The sequence below is a fragment of the Zalophus californianus genome, chromosome 6, assembly GCF_009762305.2.
Source record: "Zalophus californianus isolate mZalCal1 chromosome 6, mZalCal1.pri.v2, whole genome shotgun sequence".
NCBI classification, from domain to species: Eukaryota; Metazoa; Chordata; class Mammalia; order Carnivora; family Otariidae; genus Zalophus; species Zalophus californianus.
Window position 1 is genome coordinate 122,163,576 of NC_045600.1, and position 23,737 is coordinate 122,187,312.

General features: G+C 36.7%; 3 pseudogenes; all 3 read right to left on the reverse strand.

Annotated features, from left to right (window-relative positions):
• Positions 1-18,559: 18,559 nt before the first annotated feature.
• LOC113910701 lies at positions 18,560-18,635 on the reverse strand (annotated as a pseudogene).
• A 1,536-nt stretch (positions 18,636-20,171) lies between these two features.
• On the reverse strand, positions 20,172-20,247 carry LOC113910707 (annotated as a pseudogene).
• A 1,325-nt stretch (positions 20,248-21,572) lies between these two features.
• Positions 21,573-21,648, reverse strand: LOC113910706 (annotated as a pseudogene).
• Positions 21,649-23,737: the final 2,089 nt, after the last annotated feature.

Genomic DNA, 23,737 nt, shown 5'->3' on the forward strand with positions numbered 1-23,737 from the left:
TGGCTCAGTCGTTAAGTGTCTGCCTTTGGCTCAGGTTGTGATCCCAAGGTCTTGGGATCGAGCCCCACATCGGGCTCCCTGCTCCACAGGAGGCCTGCTTCTCCCTCCCCCACTCCCCCTGCTTGTGTTCCCTCTCTCGCTGTGTCTCTGTCAAATAAATAAATAAAATCTTAAAAAAAAGAATAGAAGATAGAGTTTCCCAGACAAAGAAAAACTAAAGACATTCGTGACCATTAACCAGCCCTGAAAGTAATTTTTTTTATTATGCTATGTTAGTCACCATATGGTACATCATTAGTTTTTGATGTAGTGTTCCATGATTCATTGTTTGAGTATAACACCAAGTGCTCCATGCAGTACATGCCCTCCTTAATATCCATCACTGGGTTAACCCATCCCCTATCCCTCTCCTCTCTAAAACCCTCAGTTTGTTTCCTGGAGTCCATAGTCTCTCATGGTTCGTCTCCCCCTTTGATTCCCCCCTCATTTTTCCCTTCCTTCTCCTAATGTCCTCCATGCTATTCCTTATGTTCCACAAATAAGTGAAACCATATGATAATTGTCTTTCTCTGCTTGACTTATTTCACTTAGCACAATCTCTTCCAGTTCCATCCATGTCGATGCAAATGGTGGGTATTCATCCTTTCTGATGGCTGAGTAATATTCCATTGAAAGTAATTTCTCTGAGTGGAGAAAAAAAGACCCAAAGTGACAAAGACTAGAAAAGAGCAGAGAACATCACCAGAAACACCTACTTTACAGGTAACACATGGGACTGAATTCATATTTATCAGTAATCACTCTGAATGTAAATGGACTAAATGTTCCAATCAAGAGATGTAGGGTATCAGAATGGATTAAAAAAAAAAAAGATCCACTTTTATGCCACCTGCAAAGGATTCATTTTAGACCTAAAGATAACCACAGATTGAAAGTGAGAGGATGGAGAACCATCTATCATGTTAATGGACATCAAAAGAAACCTGGAGTAACCATACTTGTATCAGGCAAACTAGATTTTAAACCAAAGGCTGTAACAGGAAGAAGGGCATCATATAATAATTAAGGGGCCTATCCATCAAGAATATCTAACAATTGTAAATATGTATGCTGCCAACTTGGGAGCAGCCAAATATATGATCAATTATATTCAATAAATGGTGCTGGGAAAATGACAGCCACATGCAGAAGAATGAAACTCAACCATTTTCTTACACCACACACTAAGATAAACTCTAAATGGATGAAAGACCTCAGGGTGAGACAGGAATCCATCAAAATCCTAGAGAACATAGGCAGTAACCTCTTCGGCATTGGCCACAGCAACTTCTTTCAAGACACGTCCCCAAAGGCAAGGGAAACAAAAGCAAAATGAACTTTTGGGATTTCATCAAGATAAACAGCTTCTGCACAGTAAAGGAAACAGTCAACAAAACAAAGAGGCAACCCACAGAATGGGAGAAGAAATTTGCAAATTACACTATAGACAAAGGGCTGATATCCAAGATCTATATAGAACTTCTCAAACTCAACACCCCAAAAAACAAATGATCAAGTCAAAAAATGGGCAGAAGATATAAACATACACTTTTCCAAAGAAGACATACAAATGGCTAACAGACACATGAGAAAATGCTCATCATCATTAGCCATCAGGGAAATTCAAAGTAAAACTACATTGAGAAACCACCTTACACCGGTTAGAATGGCAAAAATTGAGAAGGCAAGAAACAACGAATGTTGTAGAGGTTGTGGAGAAAGGGGAACCCTCTTACACTGTTGGTGGGAATGCAAGTTGGTACAGCCACTTTGGAAAACAGTGTGAAGGTTCTTCAAAAAATTAAAAATATGGCTACCCAATGACCCAGCAATTGCACTCCTGGGTATTTATCCCAAAGACACAGATGTAGTGAAAGGAAGGGTCATATGCACCCCAATGTTCATAGCAGCAATGTCCACAATAGCCAAACTCTAGAAAGAGCTGAGATTTCCTTCAACAGACAAATGGATAAAGAAGATGTGGTCCATATATAAAATGGAATATTACTCAGCCATTAGAAAGAATGAATACCCAAATTTTACATCAACATGGATAGGACTAGAGGAGATTATGTTAAGTGAAATAAGTCAAGCAGCAGAGAATGTCAATTATCATATGGTTTCACTTATTTGTGGAACACAGGGAACAGCATGGAGGACATTAGGAGAAGGAAGGGAAAGAGGAAGTGGGGGGGAATCAGAAGGGGAGACCAACCATGACAGACTGTGGACTCCAGGAAACAAACTAAGGGTTTTAAAGGGGAGGGGATTGGGAGGATGGGTTAGCCGGATGATGGGTATTAAGGAAGGCACTTATTGCATGGAGCCCTAGGTGTTATACTCAAACAATGAATCATGGAACACTACATCAAAAACTAATGATATACTGTATGGTGACTAGCATAATAAAATAAAATAAAATAAAATAAAATAAAATAAAATAAAATAAAAAGTGGACAAATTCCTAGAAACATGTAAACTACAAAAACTGAAACAGGGAGGGCGGAGCAAGATGGCGGAGGAGTAGGAGACCTAGATTTCGTCTGGTCTCAGGAATTCAGCTGAATAGGGATCAAACCATTCTGAACACCTACGAACTCAACAGGAGATCGAAGAGGAGCGTAGCAACAACTCTCTGAACAGAGAAGCGACCACTTACTGGAAGGTAGGACGTGCGGAGAAGTGAATCCGAGGCAATATTCGGGCGGATAGATGGCGGGGGAGGGGCCTCCGCCGGCCGCTTCTGGCAAGTGATGGAGCCGCGGAGCACAAAATCGGACATTTTAGAAATTGGCTCGGCTGAGGGGCATTGCTACAGTGGCTAAGCAGAGGGTGGAATCCTCCCGGGACAGTGTGGTCTCAGGACCCTTGGGGTCACAGAAAGACCGGGGGTGCCTGAGTGCGCCAGAGCTCCCAGGTATCAGAGCGGGGAAGCCGGCTGCAGAGACGGAGCCGAGGCGCGGGCTCTCAGCTTGGGGTTGCCATAAACTGTGATCCGTGGCCCAGTTGGGCAACTGCTCCTCCAGCAGGGACCCAACAAGCGGCAGAGCTGGGGAGACTCCCCTTCCTTCCCAGGGAGGAGCAGCACGGGAACGCACTGCAGGGATCTGCTGGGTTTGGAAACTCCACACGGGGTCGGGTGCCAGAGATAGCAACGCTCGGTCACAGGCCGGGTGAGCACGGAGTGCGGCCGGAGACCGGGGACACGGGAGTGACTGCTTTTCTCTGGGGGCACACTGAGGAGCGGTGCCCCGAGGTCTCAGCTCCTCCGGGTGGAGATTGGGATGCCACCATTTTTGCCCTGGTCCTCCAAAGCTGTACCGAGAGCTTGCAGGGAACAAAAGCTCCTGAGAGCAAACCCGAGCAGCTTCCTTAGCCCGGACCGACAAGGGTGGGGCAATTCAGCCTCTGGCAAAGACATTTGGAAACCACAGCAACAGGCCCCTCCCCCAGAAGATCGGCAGGAACAGCCAGCAAGCCAAGACCAAGTTTACCGATCAAGGAGAACGGGAGAACTCCAGCGCTAGGGGAATACTGCACATAGAATTCATGGCTTTTTTTTTTTTACCATGATTCATTAGTTCATCAAAGTTAATTTTTCTTAACTGTTTTTTTTATTTTTCTTTTTCCCTTTTTCAACCAACATCTTATCAATCCCGTTTTTTAAAAAAAAATTTTTTTATTTTTCATTTTTAGAGTCATATTTTATCCCTTCATAGTAGTTACCCTTATTTTTGGCATATATATATATAAGTTGTTCTCTCTTTAAAATTTTGAGATACAGTTTCTTCTAACAGATCAAAATATACCCTAAATCTCTAGTGTATGGCTTTGTTCTAGTCTCCTGCCTGATCACATTCTCTCCCTTTTTCCTTTTTTTTCCTTAAATCTTCTTCTTTCTTTTTCCAACAACTTCTTATCTTATGAAGTACTTTTATAAAATCTTTTATAATTTTCATCTTTACAGTCATCTTCCATCCCTTCATTGTATCAACCCTTCTTTTGTAGATATATGTCTTTCTTCCCTTAAAATTTTAGGAGGCACTTTTTTCTAAGAGACCAAAATACGCCCAAAATCTAGTGTGTGGCACTGATCTATGCACTAGCCTGATCATATTTGATCATATTCTGCTTTTTTTGTATTGTTCTGTTTTTGTTTTTATCTTTTTTTTCTTTTTTTTTCTCTTTCTTTTTTCTTTCTTTCCCTTTCTTTTCCCCTGGTTTCAGGTCTTTTCTGATTTGTATACAGTATATTTGCTGGGGACGTTGTAAACCTGTTACCATTTTGTTCTCTCATTCATCTATTCTCCTCTGGACACAATGACAAGACGAAAAAAATCACCTCAGCAAAAAGAACAAGAGGTAGTACCGTCAGCCAGGGACCTACTCAATACGGACATTAGTACGATGTCGGACCTAGAGTTCAGAAGCATGACTTTAAAGATACTAGCTGGGCTTGAAAAAAGCGTGGAAGTTATAAGAGAAACCCTTTCTGGAGAAATAAAAGAACTAAAATCTAACCAAGTCGAAATCAAAAAGGCTATTGATGAGGTGCAATCAAAAATGGGGGCACTAACTGCTAGGATAAATGAGGCAGAAGAGAGAATCAGTGATATAGAAGACCAAATGATGGAAAATAAAGAGGCTGAGAAAAAGAGAGAGAAACAACTACAGGATCACGAGGGCAGAATTCGAGAGATAAGTGATACGATAAGACGAAACAACATTAGAATAATTGGGATCCCAGAAGAAGAAGAGAGAGAGAGAGGGGCAGAAGGTATATTGGAGCAAATTATAGCAGAGAACTTCCCTAATGTGAGGAAGGAAACAGGTATCAAAATCCAGGAGGCACAGAGAACCCCTCTCAAAAACAATAATAATAGGTCAACACCCCGACATCTAATAGTAAAACTTACGAGTCTCAGAGACAAAGAGAAAATCCTGAAAGCAGCTCGGGAGAAGAGATATGTAACCTACAATGGTAGAAACATTAGATTGGCAACAGACCTATCCACAGAGACCTGGCAGGCCAGAAAGGACTGGCAAGATATCTTCAGAGCACTAAATGAGAAAAATATGCAGCCAAGAATACTATATCCAGCTAGGCTGTCATTGAAAATAGAAGGAGAGATAAAAAGCTTCCAGAACAAACAAAAACTAAAGGAATTTGCAAACACGAAACCAGCCCTCCAAGAAATATTGAAAGGGGTCCTCTAAGCAAAGAGAGAACCTAAAAGCAGCAAAGATCAGAAAGGAACACAGACAACATTCAGTAACAGTCACCTTACAGGCAATACAATGGCACTAAATTCATACCTTTCAATAGTTACCCTGAATGTAAATGGGCTAAATGTCCCAATCAAAAGACACAGGCTATCAGATTGGATTAAAAAACAAGACTCATCCATATGCTGTCTGCAAGAGACTCATTTTAGACCCAAAGACACCCCCAGATTGAAAGTGAGGGGGTGGAAAACCATTTACCATGCTAATGGACACCAAAAGAAAGATGGGGTGGCAATCCTTATATCAGACAAACTAGATTTTAAAACAAAGACTGTAATAAGAGATGAGGAAGGACACTATATCCTACTTAAAGGGTCTATCCAACAAGAAGATATAACAATTGTAAATATCTATGCCCCGAACATGGGAGCAGCCAATTATATAAGGCAATTAATAACAAAAGCAAAGAAACACATTGACAAAAATACAATAATAGTGGGGGACTTTAACACCCCCTGAATGAAAGGGACAGATCATCTAAGCAAAAGATCAACAAGGAAATAAAGACTTTAAATGACACACTGGACCAAATGGACTTCACAGACATATTCAGAACATTCCATCCCAAAGCAACGGAATACACATTCTTCTCTAGTGCCCATGGAACATTCTCCAGAATTGATCACATCCTAGGTCACAAATTAGGTCTCAACCGGTACCAAAAGATTGGGATCATTCCCTGCATATTTTCAGACCACAGTGCTTTGAAACTAGAACTCAATCACAAGAGGAAAGTCGGAAAGAACTCAAATACATGGAGGCTAAAGAGCATCCTACTAAAGAATGAATGGGTCAACCAGGAAATTAAAGAAGAATTAAAAAAATTCATGGAAACCAATGAAAATGAAAACACAACTGTTCAAAATGTTTGGGATACAGCAAAGGCAGTCCTGAGAGGAAAGTACAGAGCAATACTAGCCTTTCTGAAGAAACAAGAAAGGTCTCAAATACACAACCTAACCCTACACCTAAAGGAGCTGGAGAAAGAACAGCAAATAAAGCCTAAACCCAGCAGGAGAAGAGAAATCAAAAAGATCAGAGCAGAAATCAATGAACTAGAAACCAAAAGAACAGTAGAACAGATCAACGAAACTAGGAGCTTGTTCTTTGAAAGAATTAACAAGATTGATAAACCCCTGGACAGACTGATCAAAAAGAAAAGAGAAATGACCCAAATCAACAAAATCATGAATGAAAGAGGAGAGATCACAACCAACACCAAAGAAATACAACCAATTATAAGAACATATTATGAGCAACTCTATGCCAGCAAATTAGATAACCTGGAAGAAATGGGTGCATTCCCTAGAGATGTATCAACTACCAAAAATGAACCAGGAAGAAATAGAAAACCTGAACAGACCTATAACCACTAAGGAAATTTAAGCAGTCATCAAAAATCTCCCAAGAAACAAAAGCCCAGGGCCAGATGGCTTCCCAGGGGAATTCTATCAGACATTTAAAGAAGAAGTAATACCTATTCTCCTGAAACTGTTCCAAAAAATAGAAATGGAAGGGAAACTTCCAAACTCATTTTATGAGGCCAGCATTACCTTGATCCCAAAACCAGACAAAGACCCCATCAAAAAGGAGAATTACAGACCAATATCCTTGATGAACATGGATCCAAAAATTCTCACCAAAATACTACCCAATAGGATCCAACAGTACATTAAAAGGATTATTCACCACGACCAAGTGGGATTTATCCCTGGGCTGCAAGGCTGGTTCAACATCCGCAAATCAATCAACGTGATACAATACATTAACAAAAGAAAGAACAAGAATCATATGATCCTCTCAATAGATGCAGAAAAAGCATTTGACAAAGTACAGCATCTTTTTTGATCAAAACTCTTCAGAGTATAGGGATAGAGGGTACATACCTCCATATCATAAAAGCCATCTATGAAAAACCTACAGTGAATATCATTCTCAATGGGGAAAGGCTGAGAGCTTTTCCCCTAAGGTCAGGAACGCGGCAGGGATGTCCACTCTCACCACTGCTATTCAACATAGTATTAGAAGTCCTAGCCACAGCAATCAGACAACAAAAAAAATCAAAGGCATCCAAATCGGCAAAGAGGAAGTCAAACTCTCACTCTTTGCAGATGATATGATACCGTATGTGGAAAACCCAAAAGACTCCACCCCAAAACTGCTAGAACTCATACAGGAATTCAGTAAAGTAGCAGGATATAAAATCAATGCACAGAAATCAGTGGCATTCCTATACACCAACAACAAGACAGAAGAGAGACAAATCAAGGAGTCGATCCCATTTACAATTGCACCCAAAACCATAAGATACCTAGGAATAAATTTAACCAAAGAGGCAAAGGATCTGTACTCAGGAAAACTATAAAATACTCATGAAAGAAATTCAAGAAGACACAAAGAAATGGAAAAACATTCCATGCTCATGGATTGGGAGAACCAACATTGTGAAGATGTCAATGCTACCTAGAGCAATCTACACATTCAATGCAATCCCCATCAAAATACCATCCACTTTTTTCAAAGAAATGGAACAAATAATCCTAAAATTTGTATGGAACCAGAAGAGACCCTGAATAGCCAGAGGAATATTGAAAAAGAAAAGCAAAGCTGGCGGCATCACAATTCCGGACTTCCAGCTCTATTACAAAGCTGTCATCATCAAGACAGTATGGTACTGGCACAAAAACAGACACATAGATCAATGGAACAGAATCGAGAGCCCAGAAATGGACCGTCCACTCTATGGTCAACATATCTTTGACAAAGCAGGATAGAATGTCCAATGGAAAAAAGACAGTCTCTTCAACAAATGGTGCTGTGAAAACTGAACAGCCACATGCAGAAGAATGAAACTGGACCATTTCCTTACACCACACACAAAAATAGACTCCAAATGGTTGAAAGACCTAAACGTGAGACAGGAGTCCATCCAAATCCTAAAGGAGAACACAGGTAGCAACCTCTTCGACCTCAGCCGCAGCAACTTCTTCCTCGAAACATCGCCAAAGGCACGGGAAGCCAGGGCAAAAATGAACTATTGGGATTTTATCAAGATAAAAAGCTTTTGCATAGCAAAAGAAACAGTCCACAAAACCAAAAGACAACCGACAGAAAGGGAGAAAATATTTGCAAATGACATATCAGATAAAGGGCTAGTATCCAAAATCTCTAAAGAACTTATCAAATGCAACACGCAAAGAACAAATAATCCAATCAAGAAATGGGCAGAAGACATGAACAGACATTTTTCAAAGAAGACATCCAAATGGCCAACAGACACATGAAAAAGTGCTCAACATCGCTCGGCATCAGGGAAATCCAAATCAAAACCTCAATGAGATATCACCTCACACCAGTCAGAATGGCTAAAATTAACATGTCAGGGAACGACAGATGTTGGCGGGGATGTGGAGAAAGGGGAACCCTCCTACACTGTTGGTGGGAATGCACGCTGGTGCAACCACTCTGGAAAACAGTATGGAGGTTCCTCAAACAGTTGAAATTAGAGCTACCATTCGATCCAGCAATTGCATTACTGGGTATTTACCCCAAGGATACAAATGTAGGGACCCGAAGGGGTACGTGCACCCCAATGTTTATAGCAGCAACGTCCACAATAGCCAAACTGTGGAAAGAGCCAAGATGTCCATCGACAGATGAATGGATAAAGAAGAAGTGGTATATATACAGAATGGAATATTATGCAGCCATCAAAAGGAACTGGAGGGTGTTATGCTTAGTAAAATAAGTCAATCAGAGAAAGACATGTATCCTATGACCTCACTGATATGAGGAATTCTTAATCTCAGGAAACAAACTGAGTGTTACTGGAGTGGTTGGGGGTGGGAGGGATGGGGTGGCTGGGTGATAGACACTGGGGAGGGTATGTGCTACGGTGAGCGCTGTGAATTGTGCAAAACTGTTGAATCACAGATCTGTACTTCTGAAACAAATAACGCAACATATTTTCAGAAAAAAGAAAAAGAAGAATATAGCAGGAGAGGAAGAATGAAGAGGAGCTAGTCAGAGGGGGAGACGAACCATGGGAGATGATGGACTTTGAAAAACAAACTGAGGGTTCTAGAGGGGAGGATGGTAGGGGGATGGTTTAGCCTGGTGATGGGTATTAAAGAGGGCACATTCTGCATGGAGCACTGGGTGTTATGAACAAACAATGAATCATGGAACACTACATCAAAAACTAATGATGTAATATATGGTGATTAACATAACAATAAAAAATTTTAAAAAAAACTGAAACAGGAAGAAATAGAAAATTTGAACAGACCAATAACCAGCAAAGAAATTTAATCAGTAATAAAAAATGTCCCAAGAAACAAAAGTCCAAGCCCAGATGGCTTCCCAGGGGGGATTCTCCCAGACATTAAAAGAAGAGTTTATACCTATTCTTTTGAAACTTTTCCAAAAAATAGAAATTGAAGGGTAACTTCCAAACTCATTCTATGAGACTAGCATTACCTTGATCCCAAAACCAAAGACCCCACAAAAAAGAGAATTACAAGCCAATATCCCTGATGAACATGAATGCAAAAATTCTCAATAAAATATTAGCAAATTGAATTCAACAGTATATTAAAAGAATTATTCACCATGATCAAGTGGGATTTATTCCTGGGCTGCAGGGGTGTTTCAATATTGCAAATCAATCAACATATGCACTACATTAATAAAAGAAAGGACAAAAACTATATGATCCTCTTGATAGATGCAGAAAAAGCATTTGACAAAATACTGCATCCATTCTTGTAAAAACCCACAACAAATTAGGGATAGGTAGAATATACCTCAACATCATAAAGTCTATATATGAAAGAACTACAGCTAATACCATCATCAATTGGGAAAAATTGAGAGACTTCCCCCCATTGTCAGGAACAAGACCAGGATATCCACTCTCACCATTGTTATTTAACATAGTACTGGAAGTCTTAGCCTCAGCAGTCAGACAACAAAATAAATAAAAGGCATCCAAATTGGCAAGGAAGAAGTCAATCTTTCACTATTTGTAGATGACATGATACTCTACATAGAAAACCCAAAAGACTCCACCCAAAAATGGCTAGAACTAATACATGAATTAAGCAAACTGGCAGAATATAAAATCAACATACAGAAATCTGTTGCATTTGTATACACCAATTATGAAGCATTAGAAATAAAAATCAAGGAATTGATCCCATTTGCAATTGCACCAAAAACAATGATACCTAGGTATAAACATAAATAAAGAGGTAAAAGATCTCTACTCTGAAAACTATATAACACTTATGAAAGGAATTGAAGAGAACACAAAGAAATGGAAACATATTTCATGTTCATGGATTGGAAGAACAAACATTGTTAAAATGTCTATACTACCCAAAGCAATCTACACATTTAACATAATCCCTATCAAAATACCACCAGCATTTTTCACAGATCTAGAACCAACAATCCTAATATTTGTATTGAACCACAAAAGATCCCAAATAGTCAAAGCAATCCTGAAAAAGAAAAGCAGAACTGGAGGCATCATGATTATGGATTTCAAGCTATATTATAAAGTTGTAGTCATCAAGACAGTATGGTACTGGCACAAAAACAGACACATAGATCAATGGTACAGAGTAGAAAACCCAAAGGGACCCATAACTATATGGTCAGGTAATCTTTGACAAAGCAGGAAAGAATATCCAATGGAAAAAAGAGAGTTTCTTCAACAAGTGGTGTTGGAAAAACCGGACAGCAACATGTATAAGAAAGAAAATAGGCCATTTTCTTACACCATACACAAAATTAATTCAAAGTGGTTGAAAGACCTAAATGTGCGGCAGGAAACCATCAAAATCCTAGAGGAAAACATAGGCAGCAACCTCTTTGACCTTGGCTGAAACAACATCTTACTAGACATGTCTCCTGAAGCAAGGGAAACAAAAGTGAAAATGAACTATTGGGACTTCATCAAGATAAAAAGCTTCTGCACAATGAAGAAACAATCAACATAACTAAAAGGCAGCCTATGGAATGGGAAAAGGTATTTACAAATGATATATGTAATATAGGATTAGTATCCAAAATCTATAAAGAACTTATCAAACTCAACATCCATAAAACAAATAACCCAGTTAAGAAATGGGTAGAAGACATGAACAGACACTTTCCAAAGGAGACATGCAGATGGCTAACAGACACATGAAAAGTGCTGAACATCACTCATTATCAGGAAAATACAAATCAAAACGATGAGCTACCACCTTACACCTATCAGAATGCCTAAAATTTACAACACAGCAAACCACAGGTGTTGGTGATGATGTGGAAAAATGGGAACCCTCTTGCACTGTTGGTGGGGATACAAACTGGTGCAGCCACTCTGGAGAACCATATAGAGGTTCCTCAAAAAACGAAAAATAGAACTACCTTATGATCCAGCAATTTCACTAGTAGGTATTTACCCAAAGGATACAAAAATACAGATTTGAAGGGGTGCACACACACCAATGTTTATATCAGCATTATCCACAATAGCCAAATTATGGAAATAGCCAAAATGTTCATTGACTGATTAATGGATAAAGGTATGGCATATATATACAATGGAATATTACTAAACCATCAAAAAGAATGAAATCTTTACTTTTGTAATGGATGGAGCTAAAATGTATTATGCTAAGCGACATTGTCCATCAGAGAAAGATAAATACCATATGATTTCACCCATATGTGGAATTTAAGGAACAAAACAGATGAACATATGGGAAGGTGGGGGGAAGGAGAGAGGGAAACAAACCACAGGAGACTCTTAATGATAGAGAACAAACAGGGTTGATGGAGGGAGGTGGGTGGGAGATGGGCTGAATGGGTGATGGGTATTTAGGAGAGCTCTTCTGATGAGCAGTTGGTGTTGTATGTAAGTGATGAGTCACTGGATTCTACTCCTGAAACCAATGTTGCACTCTTTGTTAACTAACTAAAATTTAAATAAAAATTTTAAAAAATGCTTCTGCAGAGAAAAGGAAACAGTAAATTGAAAAGGCCACCTATAGGGGCACTTGGGTTGCTCAGTAGGTTAAGCGTCCATCTTGTGATTTCAGCTGAGGTCACGAAATTAAGCCCTGCATTGGGCTCTGTGCTGGGTGTGGATTCTCTCTCTCCCTCTTCCTTTGTCCCTCCCTACGTGCTCCCCACTCACTCTCTCTCTCCAAAAAAGACAACCTACAGAATGAGAGAAAATAGTTGCCAACCATATGTCTGATCATTGATTAATATCCAAAATACATAAGGAACTCATACAGCTTAATAGCAATCATCATCATCATCATCATCCAATTAAAAATGGGCAAAGGACCTACCTTTTCCAAAGTAGACATAGAATGGCCAGTGGGTACATGAGAAGGTTCTCCATATCACTAATTATCAAGGAAATGCAAATCAAAATCATAATGTATGTAATTGTTGAATTGATATGTGTACAATTGGAACTAAGATAACATTGTATGTTAATTATATTTTAGATTACAAATAAACAAACACAAGGAGATATCACCACCATGGAAAACAGTATGGCGGTTCCTCAAAAAATTAAAAATAGACTTCCATATGATCCAGCAATCTCATTATATCAGATTAAGTAAAATCAGTATCTCAAAAAGATGTCTGCCTCTCATGTTCTTTGTAGCATTATTTACGACAGACAAGATATGGAAACAACCTAAGTGTCCATTGTCCAATGATGGATAAATTGATTTAAAAAACATATACATTCAATAGAATATTATTCAGCCATAAAACAGAAGGAAATCCTGCCATTTGTGGCAGCATGGATAAATGTGGTGGACTGCATGGATAAATGAAATTAACCAGTCTGCCAGATAAATACTATATGATATCACTTACATATGTAATCTAAAAAAAAAGCCAATTTTATAGATATAGAATAGAATCATGGTTACCAGGAGCTGGTGAGGGGAGTCCAGGGCATATATGTAAAAGAGTACAAGTTTTGAGTTATAAGATGAATAAATTCTGAGGTTCTAATATACAGAATGGGGACTATATTTAATAATACAATATTGTATACTTAAAATTTGCTGAGAGATTTTAGGCATTATCACCACCCACACCCACACATAGCCACATGCCCACATGAGTTAACTATGTGAGGTGATGGATGTGTTAATTATCTGGATCCTAATAGTGGTTTCATGATGTATAATATATGAAATCATCATGTTCTACACCTTATTTATATACAATTATAGTTGTCAATTATTCCTCAATAAAGTTGGAAAAAAGAAAAAAGCTCTCACTGATTCAAGATATCAAACTATGTACACATACAGCCATAAAACTTTCACAAGATATGGTGACTTTGAACCCTGGTGTCAAAGTTAACTGGAGACTGGGGCATTAATTACTGGGATCTTGAGAAATCACTTTTAAATTATTATTAATTTTTTTCTATTTTATTTTTTTATTAAGTTCAATTAGCCAACATATAGTACATCATTAGTTTTTGATGTAGTGTTCAATGATTCATTAGTTGTGTATAACACCAAGTGCTCATTTTTACAGTATTAGTCATCAAGAGTGAGAACTACATTTCTCGTATATGTATTGCTCGTTTGAACTATTCCATAATTTCTACACAAGGAACTTTATTCTTACTCTAAAAATGCCACCATACTTAGACTGAAGACTCAAACATGGATATAACAAATCAGACAGAATTTGACAATTCTCTGGATATATCTTCAAGGATGAAATATCAAGAACAATAATGATTAATCAAAATGTGTACTATCCTTCATAAAGAAAGAAGTGAACTAATGTAAATATCAGATTTAAATTGAAACAGATATCAGACTGTATGTAATTTATTCAAGATCACATATCATAGGCAAAGCATATATCAGAATCTCAAACTTGAGACCACAAATGCCTGGGTCTTTTAGTTGTAAGTAGTTTATTAATGATCAAAACATATCACAACACTATAACCATCCTGAGATATAACAGGAATGAATTTGCCTACACATGATTTTAAGCTATAATAATATGTCACAAGACAATCACAAAACTTCTCAAGTTTCAATTTTAAGCAAATTCAGAAAAAAAAGTGAAAATTTTCTCATAAGGATTTTGTGATGTAGACCACATTAAAGAGAGGAAAACCCATTATGATATTCATGTTTCTTGATGGAATAAAACTATCTTCAAGCCCTGTTTTCATTAGTCCAGTGGTCTATTTAGAAATTTATAGCCACCACAAGCAGTCACCCACATAAAATCATAGACTAGGATATCTCCTACAAACCAGGCACCCAGAAATGCATAATGAAAAAAAATAATAAAGCCACCAAAACATTAGTTCCAATAATGGCAGAGAATTCAGAAATCAGGCCTAAATATTTGGAAAATGTCTGCCACTTAGGATCAGATGTTAAGAATCTACTGAAGACAAGATTAGGTTTTATCATTACCCAAGATATGGATTCCCACAAATATACATCTCCTTGTTCCTGAAAACTCTTACCAGGAATGGAAATCTTCAATCGTAGTGCAGAAGTGGACCATAGGCAGGCACATTGAGTTCAGGATGCCCGAATTGAAAAAGTGAGCCAAGGACAACAGGCCAAAAGGTCCTCTTCTTTAGTACTCTTTACCTAAGGTGATAGGAGTAGGACAGTACTTAAAGATTAGAAAAATACCTCTCATATGTATGTAGTGTATGCATGACATTCTTTTATTTCTACAAGAGAGATATAGCTAATACAAGAAGCACCATTAATTAGGCTGTAGATAACTTACTCAACAAACACAATAAGGGTAAAATATACCAGTTTCTTCTCCTTGAAGAACCTGTTGAGTTGTTTTATACAGAAATGAAAACCTCATTGATAATCCCTTGGTTATATATTCAGCAAGCCATATCAGAAAGCACTGGCTTCTTCCAGGGCATACCCATTACTTTGCAATGAGCATAATTTAAATACATAAATTCTTGAACTGGGAATCAGATATAAGACTGCACATTCACTTATTTAAATTTCGTGTATCATGGGTAAAACATATACATAAATCTCAAACCCGTGGCCACAATTGTTTCTGTCATTTGGTTATGAGTAGGTCTTCAATAATACATAATATCATAACTTTGCAATAACATAATAAGCATGAATTTTTTCACTACTGCATTTAGACTTCACTAAATATCATACCATCAGGGTGATACCAATGAATCACAAAACATAATATCAAATCAAAGAAAGTTCTGGTAGAGTGAAGAGACTGCTATAAGGATCCCATTAGGTAGGCCACTCAGTAATTGAGGAGAACACTAATGATATTTATGTGCCAGAATGGATGAAAGCAATTATCTTTTAAAAATATTTATTTATTTGAGAGAGAGAGAGTGAGTGAGCAGGAGTGGGGGGAGGGGAAGAGGGAGAGGGAGAGCAACAGACTACCTGCTTACCCTGAGCCTGATGCTGGGGCTCAATCTCACAACCCTGAGATCATGACCTGAGCTGAAGTCAAGAGTCAAATGCTCAACCAAATGAGACATCTTTTTTTTTTTTCATTTTTCCCCCAAAACCAGTTATTTTAAAGGCCAAGTTCACTGGTCATATACTTGACTTGGAATTTCTCAGTCACCAAAGGCAGATACTCACATCTATTTCATGGGGTGATGCATCTCATGATATTCAGCATTCCAAAATGCAACTTGAAGAATAATAACTAAAGTATCAGCCTCAAAATAACAGGAGAATTAAGATTTATAGAACACTAAAATCAGATCAACTGTTCTAAAAGTAAATTCTCTTAAATGAGAATAAATATAGATTACCAAAATAAACTTCTCACCAGGATTTGACAATCTCAAACCCAAAATAAAATTGTCTCAGAACAAACCTAAAGAAAGCACAATCTTAGCAAAAACCATTGTTACCTATCATGGTCCATGGCTTTTAATAAACATGGTTTATAGTCTATTATGTCTTCTCAAAGTAATATGAAATCATATAATTGACCAAACTCATAGCATTCCCCATGCATATACTCCTTGGAATTGAAAAGGCTCATCAAGGATCACAACCTTAAACTTTCATATTAGAGCAGATTAAAGTTTAGGCATATTCAATGTGAGAAACTTGGGTGATGTCAAGTTTCTCTAGAGGCAGTAGGCTAGAAGAGTATTTATTCAGTAGTTCTTATCTAAGAGAACAGAGATAGGACTGTAGTTCAAATTAGAATTAAATTTCTCATTTTATATGATCCATGCATATTGTAACTTAATGGAGAGACACGAGTTGTCAAAAAATGACCCATTACATGAGCTCTAGACCATTGATTCATCAAACACCACAAAGGCAAACATGTAGGTTTTATATTTTGGAGAACCTCTCAGGTGGTTCCATGCAGAAACAAGGTCTTACCATTAGTTACCTCTTCTCTACATATCCAGGAAGCCATATCAATAACAACTGGTATCAACCTTAAGTGTGTACACTTGATGAACCATATGAAATTCAGGATATGGATATCGGATATCAGACAATTCATAATAAATTAAAGGCAGTGCATATACCTGAATTTCAAGGTGGTGACTACAATCCTATTTTCTTTATGTTATAAATGTCCTAAGTAACCCCAAATATCACAAAATCATAGCAACTCGAACATAATATAATAAGGATAAATATGCTTATTCCTGTATTTGGACAAAGAGAATATCACACTGTAAAGATGATATGAATGAATCACAAAACTTCTCAACATTTTATCAATCTAGTTTTGTAAAAAGAAATTTAAGCTTTTATCGTTAAGAATCTCATCAAATAGGTCTATCAGGCACACCATTACAAAGAACCTATAATGCAATTCATGTTGATTTTGTTCATAAACCAAGTCTACTTGAAGGCCTTATTAGTAATAACTGGCATTATTCACAGCCTTTTCTTTCATTATTTTGATAAAAATGGAACAACATGCACTCAGTAAATGAAAAGCAAGTATCAGGTTGCTCATCACTTTATTCCATTTCATGTTTCATGGGATAGGCATATTACTGAATCTTACATTCTCACCCTAATTGTTGGCCTCTTTCTGTTATAACAAGTTCATCAATGGCTAAATATATCCTTACACCATTACAATTTCTTAATGAGATTATAGGGGAAAATGGTCTTCTTATGTATTCAGAACAAAATGGATTTGCACATTGATTAGGGAACCAATGAATCACAAAATTTATCAGGTTTCAATCAAATCAAATTCAGATTAAAAATATAAATTTTCTTGTGAGGATCACAGCAAGCAGGTAAACCACTTACTGAGAAAAAAAAACATAATGATGCTCACCTTGTTTAAATGAGTAAACCTATTTGTCTTAAAAGTGATTTTTCAATCTTCCAATTATTTATTTGGAATTTGTCTTTCAGCAAAGGCAGCCAGTTATCTATAAATAATGGGTTGGTGTATCTCTTACCAGCAGGACTTACAAAAAGGCCCAATGTGAAAATCAAGTACAAGGTTATTCATTATTTTATCCAATTTCAACCTGGGCACATATATTACTGAAAGTTACATTCTTACCCTAATTATGAGGATCCTTAAGTTATGAGAAGTTAATCAGAGATAAAAGGATAATCCAGCGCTCTTAAATACTGTACTAATATTATAGAAAAAAATTGTTGGTCTATTTGTGTATTTAAACCCTACTGAATATAGTGGATTGAACATAATTCCAATGTATCGTAACATTTTCAGCATTCAATTAACAATTTCAGGTAAAAAGTAAAGATTTTTTAAATGAGGATAGCATCAGATATGTTAATTTATCATTGAGAAAAATGATCTATAATGCTGTTCATGTTTCCGGAATGAGTAAGTCTAATTGTTATAGAAGTGAGTCTTCACTAGTCTAATAGTCTCTTTGGATTTTTCAGTTAGCAAAGGCAGCCACTGACTTGTAATAAATAGGATAGAGCTAGTAAGATTTACTGAAAAACTCAATGGAAGAAGAACCAAGGTCTCAATACCAAATGTCAAAAAAGAGGAATTATAGATATTTAACACCTAAAGAATCAGAATTTATGGTTCACTTAGTAATGCAGAGATAGAAATGTGCAAAGAAGCTTCACACAGAGATTTCAATGAGGCCCCAAATTACAATCCTAACAAAGGGAACTAAGGAATCCAAACTTCTTGTCACATGATTGTCACCTATGCTGGGCTTCAGCATAATCCAACTGAGCTTGATTTTTGTGTTTTCACTTCTGTTCAAGACATTAACTCATTATTGACCCAAGCCATCACATTTGTATGCATACATACAGTTAGACTTAATATGATTACCAGAGATAGCTTCCTTAAACACTAGTGCTAAAGTGGATTAAATGCAGGACACTTGGGTGGTATAAACTGCCCCATGGACAACAAGGCAAAGAGTGTTCCTTGTTGATAGTATTTCTCTAAGAGGACAAGAGTGGAACTATAGTTAAAAAGAAGAATTACATCTTTTATGTGTGTATGGCTTCTGCTTGGTCTTTCTTTTTTTTAAAGATTTTATTTATTTATTTGAGAGAGTGAATGCATGAGAGAGAGAGTGAGAGAGAGCATGTGCAGGGGGCGGGGTAGGGGGAGGCTCAGTGGGAGAGGGAGAAGCAGGCTCCCTGCTGAGTGAGGAACCTGATATGGGGCTTGATCCTAGGACCCTGAGATCCTGACCTGAACTGAAAGCAGATGCTTAACTGACTGAGCCACCCAGGCACTCCCTGCTTGGTCTTTAATTTTTATATGATTGATACGTTTGCCACACAAAATATGACCCATAACTTAAGTTGTGGACCAATAATTAGCCACATATGTTAAGAACCAAGAATATAGGTTTATGTTGAAAATCTGAGAAGAAATTATTACATTATTAAATTATTATTATTAAATTAAATAATTATTATATTATTACATTATTACTGGCAGAAACAAAAGCTTCTCATTACCATCTCTTCACTAAATATACAGGGATCCATATCAGTAACAACTGGCATCATACATAGCATATACATTCTTTTATAATAAATGTAATAAAACCACATGAAACTCAGAATATGGAAATAAGATTTTAGACCACCTGTAATTGTGTTCAATTTCACAAATCAAAGGCAAACTGCACATGAATCTCAAGCTATTTCCCATAATTGCCAAAAATCTTTCAGCTGTGATTAGTATCTGAATGATCCACAAACATCATAATACCATAGCAACCAAAAAATAGAATAGTATAAATACATCATTTATTTTTGCATTTATAGCAAATGAATATTTTACTAAAGAGATGACTGTAATAAATTACAAAACTATTCATCTCTAAAACACAGTTAGGATTTAAAAGTAAGTCTTTAATGAGGATCCCATTAAGCAAGCCAGTCACTCATTGGGAAGAATAGGTATTATTTACTCATTTTGCATGAATGAGTGGATTTAATTATTTTAAAGGACAGACCACTAGTCAAATGACCTATCTGCAATTTTTTAATCACCAAGGGTAGAACTTACATCTTTTCCATGGAATGGCCCATCTCTTGCTGGTTGGATATTCTGAAGCCCATGTTGAGGAAAAAATAAGCCAAGATATCAACTCTAACAATGTATAAATATTAAGAATAAAGACACTAAAATCAAAAAATGTTTTAAAAACTTCTCTTAGAAACAGATAAAGATGGATAAAACAAGATTCCCCAAAAGGGTTTCTTTCTACAAATTCCTGAATAGAATACCCCAGAAAAATTTAATGACTGCTTACAAAAAATTAATGACTGCTTACACCTTGTTGCACTTCTTTTGGGCCTTAGCATAATACTACTGAGCATAGTTTTTACAACATTACATCTCCTCAAGACACTCTTCACATATATATCCACTTTGCCTTGTAAATACCAGAATGGCATCCTTAAACTGTAATTTAAAAGGGACAGGAGACCACTTAGATTCACTATACTATACTTGGATGGTAGCACTTCTCTCAGTGTAACATGCCAAAGAGTGCTCTTCCTCAATAGTTCTTATCTAGGAAGAGAGAAGTAAGATAGTAGTTCAAAATCAGAAATATGTGTGTGTATGTCTTATAGATACTATTTATTAGTGGAGAGATGGTTTATACCACCACAAAGACACATTACTAAGGCTCTAAATAATTGATTCATCAACATTAAGACAAAGCATACAGTTTTCTTGACATTGGATACCCTGTAATATCACGTCATGCCATAGAGTAAACATGAGTAAAAATGTTCCATTATTTAAATGAAATTTCAGCAAACAATAAACATTTCTGAAGAAGATGTCATCAAGTAGGTCATTCACTCACTGAGAAGAACCCATTATAGAGCTCATGATGACTGAATTGGTGAACTTAGTCATTTCAAAGTCCATATCAGGAACAACTGTCATCATTTATAGCATATATTTTTATTTTTCTGAAAACAATGGGGTCACATGATATCCATAAGATAAAGTTTAGTCATCAAATTATCCAATTTAAGTTTTATAGGTATCAATTTGGTCATCAAATTATTCAATTTAAGTTTAATAGGCAAAGCACATTACTGAATCTCACAATCTCCTCTATTAGCACAGTACTGCAGTTATGGGAAACTTTATGAGCAACCAAAAGCAACATTAGAATCCCATAATAATAGAGCAAATTTTTTTCTAGACATTTATTTACACCTAAATGAATATTGCATTTTGGACTAGGTAACAGAAAATAAAACAATTGTTCAACATTCAATTATCTGAAGTTCATACAAAAATTACATATTTTGTCAAGAGGATCATATCAAGAAGAAAAAAAAACATATTGATATTCAGTTTTCCTGAGGGAGTAAAACTGCCTTAGGTGTAAATCTTCACTAGTTCAATGTTTATATGAAATATGTATGTCAAAAGAAGCCACTGATCTCTTATAATGGAATGTTATATTTCTTGGAATCAAGTCTTACTGAAACAAAAAATGAGATAAAAAGAGCTAAGAAATGAGATCTGAATATGCCATAGTTTTAGAAAATGCAAATATCTGAAACAAAGCTTAAGGAATAAGAGATGTTTGTTTATTTATAGGTACATAGATACTGTTGGGCAAACAAGTTATTCATGAAATTTTATTATCTCAAATTTAAGATAAAAATTCTCCTGGAAGGGAAATAAGAGTTATTATTATCTGTCCCAGAATTGTCATTTAATTCTAGCCTGTTTAATTCTATTGAGCATAACTTTTAAGTTATTTCTCTTCAAGACAATTTAAGGTCCCATCATTGTCAAAAGCCATGACACTTCCCATGCATACACAAACTTGGACCTGATTACCTTACCAGCAAGTCTTTAGCGTGTACTTATTACATGATCCTTGGGTGATATCAATTGCTCCAGTCACAGCATGCCACAGAATGTTTTTCCATATCATTATCTAAGAGGAAAAAACCAGAACTGTTTTTAAAGGGAGAACTACCTCTCTCTGGTGCCTATGGGTCATGCATATTTTTCATTAAATGAGAAAAAATGTTAGTACTCAAAAAAACCCCTCCTCATTTCAGAGTTTAGTTCATTGATTAACAAAAATTAATGAGGATGAAACTTACAGGTCACTTGACTTTGGAGAAGCAATCCAGTGTCTTCATGTAGAGTCAAGAGAATTTCATTGATCATCCTTTGTCTATATAGTCAAGAAAGTCATAACACTAACATCTGACATGGTTTATTGTATATGAATACTCATAAAGCACTGACACTCTTAAAACCACATAAATCTCAGGATTTAGATATCAGATATTAGGGCACATGGAATTGAATGTATTGTATTCATTAGCTTGGGAAACCCATATACAGGTTTCTTTATCAATGGATTCCATCTTAACATATATGGGCAAAGCAAATTACCACATCTTACATTATCTTTTCCATTGTCAGAGACCTTTAGTGATGATATTTATATCAGAAACCCCAAAGCAGCCTAACATCATTAGAAACTTATAGCATCAATACATGAAAATCAGCCTATTTGTTTATATATTCAAATATATATCTCATACTGGATTGAATACCAAAGAATGAAAAAATCCCTCATTGTTAAAATCACTAAGTTCAGGTAAAAATTAAAAATATTTTCTTGGGATCAAATCAAGTAGTTCAGTCATACATTGAGTAGGAAAACATATGGATATTCAAGTTACTCAAATGAGTAAATCTAATTACCTTAGAGTGAAACTTTATAAGCTTGAAAGTCTACTTGGAAGGTATTTATGACCAAGACTAACACATCTCATCAATTTAATGATGGTTATCTTGTGAAACATCTTACTAAAAGAAACAATAACAGAAAAAGAGTTAAGGCGAGCTCCAAATGTGTCAAATTATTAGAACTTATCGACCATTGAAAGAAATGAAATAATAGGGATGCCTAGGTGGCTCAGCTGGTTAAGGGTCTCCCTTCAGCTCAGTTCATGATCCCAGTGTCCTGGGATTGAGTCCCTCATTGGGCTCCTTGCTCAGTCAGGAGGCTGCTTCTCCCTCTGCCTGCTGCTCCCTGCTCCCCGGCTTGTTCTCTCTCTCTCTCTCTCTGACAAATAAATAAATAAAATCTTTAAAAAAATGAAAAAGTAAATCCATATGAAACTTATTTTTAGAAAACAAGATAACAATAACCACAATTGTTTTTTTCTTCAATCTTTCAACCGATTTATGGGAATTTTCAGGCTCTGGCTGATAAACCATTGTTTTTATGTTAACAGTCCTCATCCATGTCCCACCATCAGCAGAAAAACATAATAATTGGGATGAATATGTCTACTTCTATACTCGTGTATAAGATTATAAATGTTGGAGATAAAACCAACACTCAGAAAATTTATTAAACCCATGACTAGCAAAGAAATTAAATCAGTAGTAAAAAATCTCCCAAGAAATAAGAGTACAGGCCTGGATGGCTTCCCAGAGGAATTCTACCAAACTTTAAAGAATTAATATCTATTCTTCTGACATAGAAATGGAAGGAAAACTTACAAACTTATTCGATGAGGCCAGAATTACCTTGATTCCAAAATTAAGACCCCACTAAAAAAGAGAATTATAGAACAATATCTCTGATGAACATCTATGCAAAAAATCTCAACATGATACTAGCAAATCAAACCCAACAGTACATTAAACAAATTATTCACCATCGCACCTGGGGGGCTTAGTTGGTTAAGCATCTGATTCTTGGTTTTGGTTCAGGTCATGATCTCAGAGTCATGAGATCAAGCCCCACGCTGGACTCTGCACTCACCATGGAGTCTGCTTGGGATTCTTTCCCCTTTCCTTTTCCTCTCCCTCCCCTCTCCTCGTCCCCCTGCTCTCTCTCTCTCTCTCTCTC